The 12,861-nt window shown below is 41.7% G+C and overlaps 1 protein-coding gene and 1 long non-coding RNA gene across 3 annotated transcripts in view; both read right to left on the bottom strand.

Annotated features, from left to right (window-relative positions):
* LOC106091694 (sodium-independent sulfate anion transporter) overlaps positions 1-12,861 on the bottom strand; it is an 80,320-nt gene that overhangs the window by 29,407 nt on the left and 38,052 nt on the right. The gene's annotated exons all lie outside the window — the stretch shown is intronic.
* Positions 134-11,735, bottom strand: LOC131998167 (uncharacterized). 2 transcript variants are annotated; one of them, XR_009398625.1, is made up of 8 exons: positions 11,638-11,735; positions 9,619-9,710; positions 9,526-9,567; positions 8,582-8,620; positions 8,423-8,512; positions 1,911-2,052; positions 495-602; positions 134-376 (listed from the first exon to the last, which is right to left on the bottom strand). It is a non-coding gene; the product is annotated as an uncharacterized LOC131998167 (long non-coding RNA). The 2 variants fall into 2 exon arrangements; XR_009398624.1 differs by having other exon boundaries at positions 134-602.

Raw genomic sequence — 12,861 nt, 5'->3', positions numbered from 1 at the left:
AAATAACCTTAAAATTACCATAAAAACTATTCTTAAAACTACATTAATACCTAACTCTAAAGAGTGAAAAAAAAGGAACTGAATTAAAAACACTTATTGGAAAATAAATTTCAAACTAAAGAAAGAAACTTAATTATAAACTTAACAAAAAAAAGGAAAAAAAAGACTGAATAAATAACTAAAGCTTAAACTAAAATTTTGAATTAAAAGTAAATAAAAAAAAACGCTGCTCGCCAACGGCTCATCTCCTCTGCACCAGCGTGGGACCTCCTTCAAAAGCGCTCGCAGACCGCAGTGCTCCAGGTGACGGCTTACATAGACCCTTAACTCGTTATACTTAACACTAAACATTCGGACGGACGGACGTACAGATTATCTAAAAATAAAAAGAGAAAAAAAAGAAATTAGTTTTTGAAAAGGAAGGCATTTTTTTTTTCATCTAGGATACTTATTTTTTTTTTGTTATACCATCCACAGTATTATATGGTATTTACCCTTCCCCAATAGATAGAGCTCTCTCTAGGCAGGTAGGAAGTCTCCATAGGGATCTTTGTTCCAAGCTAGTACTTTGAAGATGCCGTCCTTTCGGGCGTGGTAAAGGCCTAAAAGAAGAAAAGAAAAAAAAATCAGATATGAAATAAGAAAACTAATTCCAAATACCCCTTTTATTTTTTTATAATACCCCTTTTACTTACCTTGAACTTTACAATATTCGGACGGACATAGACGGACAGACGGAGTAAGCTGCCATTGTGGGCACGGCCTAACTTACTCAGCGGCAGGAGCCCCGAAAGAAGAGATGGGATGCCATTAGATCTGTTTGAAGCTAGCCATACCCACCTAATGTTTCGAGTTTCCTTTTTTATTATGATTTTTGGATGATGCCTCTTGTTTTTCTGAATTTTTCATGTGGTCATCATAAATTAACCATCTTTTATAAATAAAGGAACTACCTGAAATGTTTGTAACGTTTACGAAAAGACGATGAATTTTATTGAAATCATGTAGATCTTGAGAAGAGGGAGATGGGAAGGGGGTGATAAGGTGAAGAGGTAGGTACGGGGCAACTGACTTGAAAGTTGCTATGGTGGAGCTCCGACTCCAGAGGGAGGGCATTATCCTCGCCAGAACACCAGGCGAGAAGGCTTCCAAAAGGTAGGTGTGGTGCTTCCTCATTTTTATTTAGACATCTTAGGTTAGTAGTTTCTTTTTCGGGCCAAACATCCCTTTTCTTTTACATAGTAAGCCTGGCATGTAAAACTTTTTTGTTCCTGCTCATGTGACACGCTTGCGCAAAGAACCACCCCATCCGGCGGGCACTAGCCGCGCATACGCCACCATGCCAGCACAGCGACAAGCGGTCAGGAAAATCTTGCATTTATTGGACCAGGACAGGACAAAATGGCGCCCAACGTGGGGCCCGAAAAAGAAACATAGCATTTACTTTAGCAGTACGATTTAGTTTTAGGTCACGTAGGGTTACGTTTAAGAGTCCTCTACGTTTGCCAAAGATCTGGATTGTGCCCCGAGAAGGCAAACAGATTCGGGACTAATCTGGGACTCAGTCAAGAATCTATAGATTAGGATTGATAGCCATAGGTTAGTTTAGAATTAATGTTTGTTACAATAGTTTATGTTAGATGAAATAGAGAGGGTTTGCTAGGAGAATTCCAGGCGAAGCATCAGGAGTTTTCGGTCCCGGCAAAGGTTCCAAGGAATTGGTCCGCGTAGCCGTCAACTTTCTTGGTATTTGAGCGGGAGACTCCTAGCTAACATTCCTTTTGTTAGTCTGCCCTAATTTATGATCTTAGTTTAGTTAGTAGCATACTATGTAACTAATAGCTTAGATTTAGGGTTAGTTAGCAAAACCATCCATCAGATTAGTTAGCAATAGACCAAGAATATCTTACCTAGGTGCGACTGAGGGGGTTGTGGGTGACCCTAGTCACCGGTCCCAGACCCCGGCTAGTGTCCACAGTCATCTCTTCGGTCAGGGTCTGCGTGAGATATTCCTTTCCATTAGTTTAGATTTCACACGAAGCACCCACAAACCTGTAAGGAAGCGAAAATACGTTCAATAGGGCTAACATAGTTAGTTTTATGGCAATATCTTCTCTTCATCTTATCGTCCCCTGAAAACCCTATCTCTAAATAGTTACACATTTCAAGGACGTTCTTATATCACGCTTTATACGATACGATTAAGTTCGATTTTAGCGTAATTACTTCTAGGATTAGGTGAATAGTTTGGGACCTGGATTTTGAATTTAGTTTACCGTCTGTTTCTCAGGGAGAGAGTTAGGTGACTGGTTTATTACAATTGGGTCTGAATTTATTCATTTACACACGCTTGAATTTATTTACCATTTTATTTAGATTTGTTTTTTTGAATTTTTATTTTTTTTATTTTTTTTTGTTTTATATTGAATTCTATACGCTTTATATATATACCTTGTTGTCACATTGTGTGCGACATATTTTATGGTGAGTGTTGTGTGTGTTAATTTACGCTTTCGTTTATTGGCAATTTGCTGCTTATATAGGCAATGGTATTAACCAGGCAAGGAAGTAGGCAACAGTCCGAAATGGAGAACGACATTCCAGTTTCCGCATCGGGAGCAGACACTCGTCCGATGGCAGAAAACACCGCTGTGACCACTTCGACCGCGATCCATAGCAGCGCCGCTCTAACCACCACGACAACATCGTCTGTAGCACCACATGTTTCAAGTGACGTATCATTTAATTCTGATGTTCTAAACAATACAGTGATTTCACCCGCCTTCGCTAGCCAGACAGCGCAAGACATACGCAGAGACTTCCGAAGAGAGAACATGGAGTTCCGGACGGAATCAGGATATGTTGATGGCATACACGAAATGGTCGCATCCGTTGGCTTAGCTCAAGCGCAATTAATGAGGAGCGTGGAGGAAATTAGGCAATTGGGGAGTGCATTAAACCAGCGAATTGATAATGTAAGGCACAGTATTCCACCCATAGCTGCACTTCAGCCTCCTCCGAGTATGCCTGGACTAGATGCTCACTCCAGAGCAGAGCACCAAGGTATGCCGCCACCACCAAGATTTGACCAAGCTAGGGAGTCCGGCCAATGGCCAGGTTTCCGCAATCCGCCACCTTTGACGGGGCCAGGAACAGCAAATAGGCCACCACCCAACAACAATGCTTATACACATGAGCGCTTCAATCGCTATGTAACGCAACCACCAGAAGGCTTTTGGCAGTCTTCACTAAATACGCCTTATTACCAGATGTCATCCCAAGGTCCAAGACTGGATCTGCAGAAATGGGGAATAAAGTTTGACGGCAGCGACAAGACGATGGATGCCGAAGACTTCGTGTTCCGAGTAGAATCAATGAGGCAAGATTATGCATATCCTTTCGAAGCATTGATTAAAAATTTTCCACAACTGCTAGATGGACCCGCTTTAGATTGGTACTGGCAGCAGCGAAGAATTGCGCCTTTCCAAAGCTGGGATGATCTGAAAAATGCCTTTTTGTGCCAATTTAGACGATTCGAGAGCGAATTTCAGATTCAGAAGAGAATTATGGACCGTCGTCAACAACCACATGAGTCTTTTGAAGATTTCTTCAATGCTGTGTTGAAACTTAGGAATCAGCAGAGGTTTCCGTATTCGGAACGTGACCTAGTGGAGATAATGAAGGGCAATTTGAAATCTAACTTGGCAGCTCTGATTTTTCCCATAAAACTCCAGGGCTTGAACCACTTCAGACAGGAAGTAAAGCGTGCAGAAAGCATGTTGGCTAACCAGCGGCAAGCCTACCAACAAAGACCATTCCAAGCTCCAAGAGTACATGAGCTCTACCTTGAAGAAGCAGATATGGAGACGGTGCATGAAGCGGTGGACCTAGAGGTGGACGCCTTGAAAGACACTACCAAGTACACCTGCTGGAATTGTCGGAAGTCGGGTCACAGCTACATAGAGTGTCCTGTTCCCATAGGTCGAGTTTTCTGTTTTCGATGTGGTAAAGAGGGAGTCGTAACGCCCAAGTGTCCGAAGTGTCAGGGAAACTTGACACGGAGCGCGTCTCGTACTGCGGAGGCGCGTTCGACACAAACGGAGACCCCACAGCAGTAGAGGATTCCAAGCAGATGACCAATATTTCGAATTCCACACCTGTCAAGATTCTGACCAATCCGTCGCCGAAACCTTCTAATCCTGAGGGTCGTATTAGGGAGATAAAGCCATTACATGTGCGTAAGAAGGAGTACGAGGAGGCGAGAGTTAGGATTTTTGGTCAGGTTTCTACGAAGGTGAAGAGAGCGCGAGAGCGTTACAAGCGCAGGAAGCAGATTCGCCATGCGATTGCTTCCGCGTCTTTATATGAAGGTGATGATGCGAGGCTCTATACGAAGATTCAAATCCAGGGCGCTGACATAGAAGGTTTGCTCGACAGTGGAGCCACGGTGTGCTGTCTAGGTGAGGATTGCATCGAATTTACGAAGAGAGTTGGCATTAAAGTCCAGAATTTCTATTCTCTCATTAGCACCGCTGATGCGACCCCGCACAAAATGGTTGGCAAATTCAAGGTTCCAATTGCCTTCAATAACAGAACCCGGGAAGTGACCTTCTACCTAGTACCCACTTTAAAGAAGAAGCTATTCCTCGGAGTAGACTTTATGAAGGCCTTCGGCTTGTTTGCATCGGTGGAAAGCCTCACCACCAATAATGTTAGCTTGTGTGATGAAGCCGATGATGGGGCTAGTGATGACAGAACTGCTCATAGCCTATCTGGTCTACAACGGCAACGTTTGGAGATGATAGTGGCAAAATTCCCTTGCTATACAAAAAAAGGCTTGGGACAGACTAAGTCTGAAGTCCATTCCATCGATACCGGCGACGCAGTACCAGTGAAAAGTAAACATTACCCAGTCTCACCAGCAGTGCAAAAGTTGATGTACGCGGAGCTGGATAGAATGTTGGGCATGGGAGTTATTGAGCCTAGCGAGAGCGCTTGGAGCCACCCGGTAACTCTTGTTCGCAAGGGCGAGAAGAACCGGCTGTGTCTAGACGCGCGGAAGCTCAATGCGCTGACAGTCAAAGATGCCTATCCGCTCCCGCACATCGAAGGTTTGCTTAGTCGACTGGGTGATACATACTTCATTTCGAGTGTCGACCTGAAGGACGCATTCTGGCAGATACCTTTAGATCATGCAAGTAGAGAGAAGACAGCGTTTACAGTGCCGGGGAGACCACTTTACCATTTTACGGTCATGCCTTTCGGGCTGTGTAATGCGGCTCAAAGGTTGTGCCGTTTAATGGACAAGGTGATCCCCTCAGCGATACGTGACCGTGTCTTTGTCTACTTGGATGATCTGCTGATAGTATCGCCAGACTTCGACACCCACCTGGTACTGCTGGAACGTGTGGCGGAATTGTTGGACGAAGCTGGGTTGACTATCAATGTAGCCAAGTCCAAATTCTGCTTCAAAGAGCTTCGTTATTTAGGCTACATTGTTGGTGGAGGAGAGCTCAAACCGGATCCGAGCAAAGTGGATACTATAACCCGGTTCTGTTACCCGAAGACGGCCAAGCAGGTGCGTAGTTTTACGGGCGCAACTGGGTGGTATAGGAGGTTTATACCAAATTATGCTACCATCGCCGCTCCTATTTTTGAGACCCTAAAGAAGGGCAGGCAGTTTGTTTTCACTAATGAGGCGAAAGTGGCTTTCGACAACCTGAAGAATGCCTTGGTTACCAGCCCTATCTTGACACATCCTGATTTCGATAGACACTTCTATGTGCAGTGTGATGCCTCAGACCTTGGAATTGGAGCGGTCCTTTTCCAAAAGGATGAAGAAGGCGGAGAGCATCCCATAGCTTATTTTTCCCAGAAGCTGACATCAGCCCAAAAGAATTATTCCGTGACGGAAAGGGAATGCTTGGCCGTGGTAATGGCGGTGAAGAAGTTTCGCCCCTATATTGAACTGATGCCGTTCACCATTATCACGGACCATGCCAGCTTGAAGTGGCTGATGTCGCACAGGGACCTGACCGGACGTTTGGCTAGGTGGAGTTTACATCTCCAGTCCTTTTCTTTTGAGGTGGAGCATAGGCAGGGGTCGAAGAACGTCGTACCAGACACGTTGTCCAGGTATAATATGGAGGAATTGTCCACGGACTTGGAGGCTTTAATTGATTTAGACTCGGACGCCTTTAGGTCAGGTGATTATATCGAGCTTATCACAATTATTTCGGCTAATGCGGAGAATTTGCCAGATGTGAAGGTTGTGGACGGGTATGTTTACAAGAGGACCCGACATTATGATGGCATACCCATCAACGAGGACTTTTCCTGGAAGCTATGGGTTCCCCAAGAGTTGACGGCGGACATAATTAGGAGATCTCACTGTCCACCGCAAGCTTCACATGGCGGTTTTCACAAAACCCTGAGAAGAGTGAGGGAATATTGCTATTGGCCGAACATGACCACTCAGGTTAGGGAATTTGTGCAGAGCTGCGAAGTGTGTAAGTCCACGAAACCAGCCAATACTACCCTTCGTCCTCCAATGGGAAGGGAGAGCCTGACAGAAAGACCATTCCAGAGAATCTATATAGATTTCCTAGGCCCATACCCTCGATCTAGGAATGGGAATGCTTTCATCTTTATCGTTCTAGACCATCTAAGCAAGTTTGTACTTTTGAAGGCGATGGCCAAGGCCAGTGCCAAAAATGTTATAAAATTTTTGATTTCTGAAGTCTTTCACAAATTTGGTACGCCCGAGACCGTTGTGTCAGACAATGGGCAACAGTTTGCCGCCAAAGAGTTCCAGGAGTTGATGAAGAACTTCGGGATCAGCCACCTAAGAACGGCTACGCACTCTCCTCAGGCTAATGCCTCGGAGAGGGTGAATCAGTCCATCCTGGCGGCTATACGTTCGTACTTGAAGGAAAGCCATCAGGATTGGGACAAGCATTTGTCTGAGATAGAGTGCTCGTTGCGTTCCTCAGTGCACTCTTCAATAGGGGTGACACCTTATTTTGCCTTGTTTGGCATGAACATGATAAATCATGGCAGTGTGTACGTCCTGGCGAAGAGGTTGCAGTTGTTGAATGATCCCGAAAGTGAGGTCATTCCGAAGTCGGTTAGGCTGGAGCTAATAAGGAAGACCGTCAGAGATAACCTACATAAGGCATATTTGGGCAACGAGAAGAGGTACAACATCCGCAGTAGAGTCGTCAAATTTATACCCGGTCAGGAGGTGTACCGAAGAAGTTTTCAACAAAGCGACTTCAAGAACCAATTTAATGCGAAATTAGGGCTGAAATTCCACAAATGCCGGATAGTCAAACCGGTTGGTAACTGCCTCTATGAGATAGAGGATTTGAAAGGCAAGCCTTTGGGAGTATACCACATGAAGGACTTAAAGCAGTAGGAGGTCTTAAAGGAAAACTCGATTTCATAGTTCCACAGTTTTTCACACAATTTGTGGTTACATGATATGTAACCCAGACTTTTTTGTTTGGCGGCGTTTAAGAGAAGTATAACCTAGTTTCGACTATGTTTTGGTATTCCTCATGATAAGGGCAAAGACCGTATACGATAGAGAGGTACGGTCTGCTTAGTCTTTCTAATATCGTGGAAGTGGCACGGTTTAGGCGCATGCAAGATCGCATTTCGAATGCAGCGTTTTTTTTTACCAATTCCTCTTTTTGTCCATTCGCAAATAGAAAATCAATTTGCAAATTATTACGAAACCCTCAATTGTTTTTGAGAAAGTTTGTAAAATATACAAATAGAAATCGGCTTTGTCTTTTGACACCGGTTGTTGCAGGTGTGAGTGACTAGTTTTATTTGATGGAGAAATTGCAGAATGTAAACATCATACCACCAGAAGGAGATGGCAGCATCACGCAATTGTAAACCTAATCTGTGAGACCTACTAGGGGACGAGACCAGGCATTCTGATGATCTTGCATAAATTCCAGAAATCTTTGGATATGGGTCTTAACCTGACTATTTCCAGCTAATATTTTTTTCTTTTCTCTTTCGCGGTGATAGAGGAGAGCATGGTTCGATTATTGGTGCAGGAGTGCTTTTTATCACGATTAGTTGGCGGATTATCTGCAGCTATTCTCTGTGGTTTGGGTCAGACGATTCCAAACCCAGATTTTTCGGTGGTGATGGAGAGGAGATACCATATACTTATATAGTATTGGTGAAACGACTTGTCTGTTTTCTTTAACAGAAGATTGAAGACCTTATCAGCTTCAGACATAGGCCTCCGGGTACAATACACTGCTACGACAACGACAACAATAACATAGGCTGGGATTACCCTTGGTCATTGTTTTGAGTTTTTCTTAACCCCTCCCAGGACGAAAAGATATGAACCTATTTCCTACGCTATATCTACCATATACAGGGATGAAACACTTACCGTTTTTGCCTTAGTTATCCTTTTTCGATGCGAGACAGGAGATTATGGCATTTGTGGGTGAAGAGGCGGTCTGGATCCTTTGAAGATAGCCTGTAATTAAGAAGAGGAAATAAGGTATTAATGTTTGCGAATGGAAGTAGGAGAGGAAGTATTTCATACCTTACTTTAGGTGAACTTACAAGCGTCTAATGTCTGATGCTGAAAATATAAGAGACAATAGTGCAAATAGGATATGGTTTGTTTGGCCTGGGGTGAGACAGACGGCTTCACATAGGGTTTCGGATTACTCATGCGCAAACGAACGGGATGTAGGTCTACCTAATTCTGATTATGTTCTATTTTTATGGTATTGCCACCAGATACAGAGGGCCCAGGCCAAACGTGACATTTTTCCTCCATATGTTACTTACAGACCAAGAGATCGGCGATGAACCATCTACACCAGGCATCGGAGATGAGCGCTAGAGCCTCGTAACCAGAGTACCGCAAAAGCTTTCCTCAAGTGGGGATTCCAACGTGGGCGGACGTTTCGGGGCTGCCAACTTGTGACTTGTCATAGACCTCCAGAGCCTGCCCCCTGTGCCCCACTGAAGCTATGACATTAGGCTGCACATCGTAGTAAGGGAGAAAGACGGTAAGGACTATGAGCTGCCCGAGGACGATTATGGCGGTTGGAATCCCAGTGTGAGGAAAGGCACGAGGCAAAGTCACCCAGGTGAATAGGCCGAAACCACAGTATCCGGTGACGATGACTCTGGCACACATTCCCGAAGTTGGTGGTCAAGAGCACCGCCAATGACTTTGAACTGGTAGACGATCTGGGAGAAGTTGTTGCCACAGGTGATTTGGGGCCCAGATATATATATACCGGTGGATAGTTGAATCAGGTTATGATTGCAAAGACCCAGGGGCTGGCGCTTTTCTTCTGGATATGCTTTTGGTTCTATGGCTCATTGATTTCGCGTAATAAACACGCGGCGGGTATAGTAGGTGTGACAACTTTCTGATCATGGCGGATTTTACACGATATTTAGGGCGGCACGGCCATATTCGCCAGACAAACAAACCAGTATGGAAAGGAGATAGAGAGGGGAAGCACTTACCTTATTGGTCAGATGGGGCTGGCAGGCGATTTTTGTTAGTACCTAGGGAATCAGAACGTTATCACTTTGTTAGACGATACATTTATTACCTACCTTGATCACCTGATTTCCAGTGGGAGTCTTCCAGCCTTTGGTGGTAAAGCCCTGGGTTTAGCTGTTGTTGTCCTCTAGTTTTTCCTTGGAATCTGGAAGGATAGAAGAAAAACGATAATTTTTGGCAAAGAAAAAAAGAAGATCAAGCAAAATAGAAAGAGGCTTTTAAAGTGGCGTATGTTTTGCTAATAGAGTTAAAATTCTGAACCGATTTCGGTGTGGTTATTCACTTTGGTTGATACTTTTTACGAAGGGAATTTTTGGAAATTTTGTAAAGTTTTTAATTTTAGTATTTTTTGTATTTCGTAGTTCCGTTGTGTTTGATTTGGACAATTAAATTGCGTTTGAATCCGTTTTTATCTAGTTGGTTACTGAGATCGGTATATTTATTTTAATTTTTTATTTTTCGGGTTTTTATTGATTGTTATTAATTTTCTTTGATTTTTAATAATTTATTTTGTTGTTTTACTCGGTTTGCAATATATTTTTCCTTTGTTTTTTTAAATTTTTGTTTTCACGAATTTTTAAACACTTACAATTTTGTTTCTAGTTTGGATTTTTAACTTTTGAGGAAATAATTTGAAAGATTTTTTTTTTCAATTTTTACTTTTCGTTAAAATTTGTTCAGTTTTTAATTTAATTGTACATAGCTAAAACGTCATAAATGTTCATTTTTTTTTTTGTTTTTGGCAAAATTTTGGTTCATTTTTACTTGTTTTTATTAATTTGTTGGAGTAATTACTTTATTTCACAAACATTTAGTACAATATTTTTGCTTTTCTTTGGTTTTTATTTTTCTTGTTCATTTACTTTTCTTAAAATTTCAAAGTTTTTATTAGTTTTGGCACAAATTGGGTTAAATTTTTGTTGGGTCTTGTTAGGATTTTTTTTTTTTTCTCTATTTCCAATTTAATTTTTCTTCAACACTTTCACCTTTAAGTTCATCGAACTTGCAGTCTATTCTATTCACAATAGCTCTTTCTCACATATTAATTTTTTTCGTTTATTTTGATCTTTTTGGGATCCACAGGAAGAAGAAGATTTTTGAGTTTTTCAATTTATTGTGCTCTTGATTCTACATTTGCTTTTACCATTCTCTCCACACACATAAATTCAGAATAATGGCGTTTCTTCTTTTTCTGTTCTCTTTTGACACTAGGTTCGTTTAGTACCCCCACCTCCATTCATAATGAGGTACCGCAACCTCACACGATAGTTCTTATACTATTACACTACGCACACTTATTGACACACAGTAACAGCCACCTACACATGTAATTGGAAGCTGGTTCTCATCATGAGGCTTCTAATTTTTGGATCTGTAGCGTCTTTTTCGCACACCATCAAAGGACATATGTGTCCATATATATATATATATATGTCAGGGCACAATTTTTTTAACCATTATATTTTTGGCTAGTGGGTTTTTTTGTTCTTGTCTGTCTTAAAGGTACAGTTTTCAATTTCCATATTGCAGAACCACATATGGACGTTTGAATTGGCACTTTTACACGCATACACGCACTCACAGGGAATATGTATCGGTATATATATATTTTTTGTTTCTAATTCGAAGCACACATGAATTTTGGATCTTTGCAATTATTAATCTTTTTTGGTATTCTGACTGATTTTTTTTTTTGTTTATTTGAATCAGGCCGACCTCATTTATGCGGCGGAGGCTGTGTTTTTTTTTGACAATTGTTTTAAGGCACAGATTTTCACACACAATTTAGGTATTTTGTTATTTACGTTATTACGCCTTTTTAGAAATTGGTTTGGTTGGACACAGGCGTGTTGAACATATTTATGGCGATCTTACAATCAATTATTTTCATTCATTTTTTTTTGCCATATACACACACACACACATAACTTTTTGGCACTGAATCTGTTCCTTTTTGCTAAATCGGAGAGAACTCAACACTAATAGTTAGCACGGCACATACATTATTTTTTTTTATGATTCACTTCCTATTTTCAAACCATTTTATTTAATTTTTTTTGTAAAATACTTACCATTGAATTTTCTCCAACATGGCCGGTCCGCTTGTTGCTGCTTTTATCACTTTAATTAGGAATGACAGTGTTCATTCTTTTGTTTTAACGCCGTTACGGGGTTGCGGCCGCTCATACGGGAGGCCTACCCTATTTCAATGAATAGACACGTACGGCTGTCATTGGTAACTGCTATCAATTTATCGTTCTTAAGGGGCGTATACACTATTAGATATGTTTTTTTTGCAGAAAAAATTGTAAATATGATGGGAACCAGAGTAGGTTTACATAGAAGATCCCATAATAAGTCAAGGCAGTGAGAACCGGAGTAGGATCGTACACAAATAGCCACAGACCAAAGCTTTTGGGCATAAGTCGGCTGAACGATAGGTCGTACAAACATTGTATTTTTGATGGTAGAACTATAGAAGGTAGTGCTCGAATAATGTAGGGATTGCAGTGCAGATACATTTTAGGAATTGCCGCTCGGATTTATACGATTATTGAACCAGAGATATCCTAGGAATTTGCACGTTTTTCCCTCCCGTCCTTTGACAGTGATGTTCAAAGGATGGTTGGGTTTGTCGCGTGCGCCTTAATGTCGCTCGAAGCGCCACCTGGCGGACAATAGCGAACTGCTTAGGCATGAGCCACGACCCCTGCCTGATTGACAGTAGGACAGTTGGTGTTGTGTTGTCATTTGGCCCATCAGAGGAAGTTCTGGCTGGGAAGAGCGCCATGATGGACCAAATGACAGCATATGCCTCTGCCCTAAGAAGGAAAAATCTTTCTTTTGGATTTTGACTGTGCAGCAAGCCGGAGGTGAGCCGAGAAGACAACTGGAAGTGAGCCTAACGAACATAAAAAGTATAGAAAAGTGCAGCTGCCGCCGTGTAGTGTTGGTGTTGTTGTGTTGTATTGCTACAATGACTGCATAGCAAGTGCATGATAACCCATAAGAAAAATACCATAGTGGGATAAAACCTCTAGAAGCCCAAAATTGAAAAGGGCACTTTTATTTTAAATTACAAACAAGAAAAATTAACTGAATTCCAAAAAAAAAGGAGAAACAAAAAAAAATAATAAAAAAAAAAACAAAGAGGAAAACCAATTTAGAAAATTTCGAATCCTTTATTACTGAAGAAAAAAGAAATTGCAACAGCTAAAAAAAAAAAAGCATCTTACAAACTGAATTACCAAATAACCTTAAAATTACCATAAAAACTATTCTTAAAACTACATTAA

This window comes from Stomoxys calcitrans, chromosome 5, assembly GCF_963082655.1.
Source record: "Stomoxys calcitrans chromosome 5, idStoCalc2.1, whole genome shotgun sequence".
Lineage (NCBI taxonomy): Eukaryota > Metazoa > Arthropoda > Insecta > Diptera > Muscidae > Stomoxys > Stomoxys calcitrans.
This window is presented reverse-complemented; position numbering and strand designations above follow the sequence as displayed.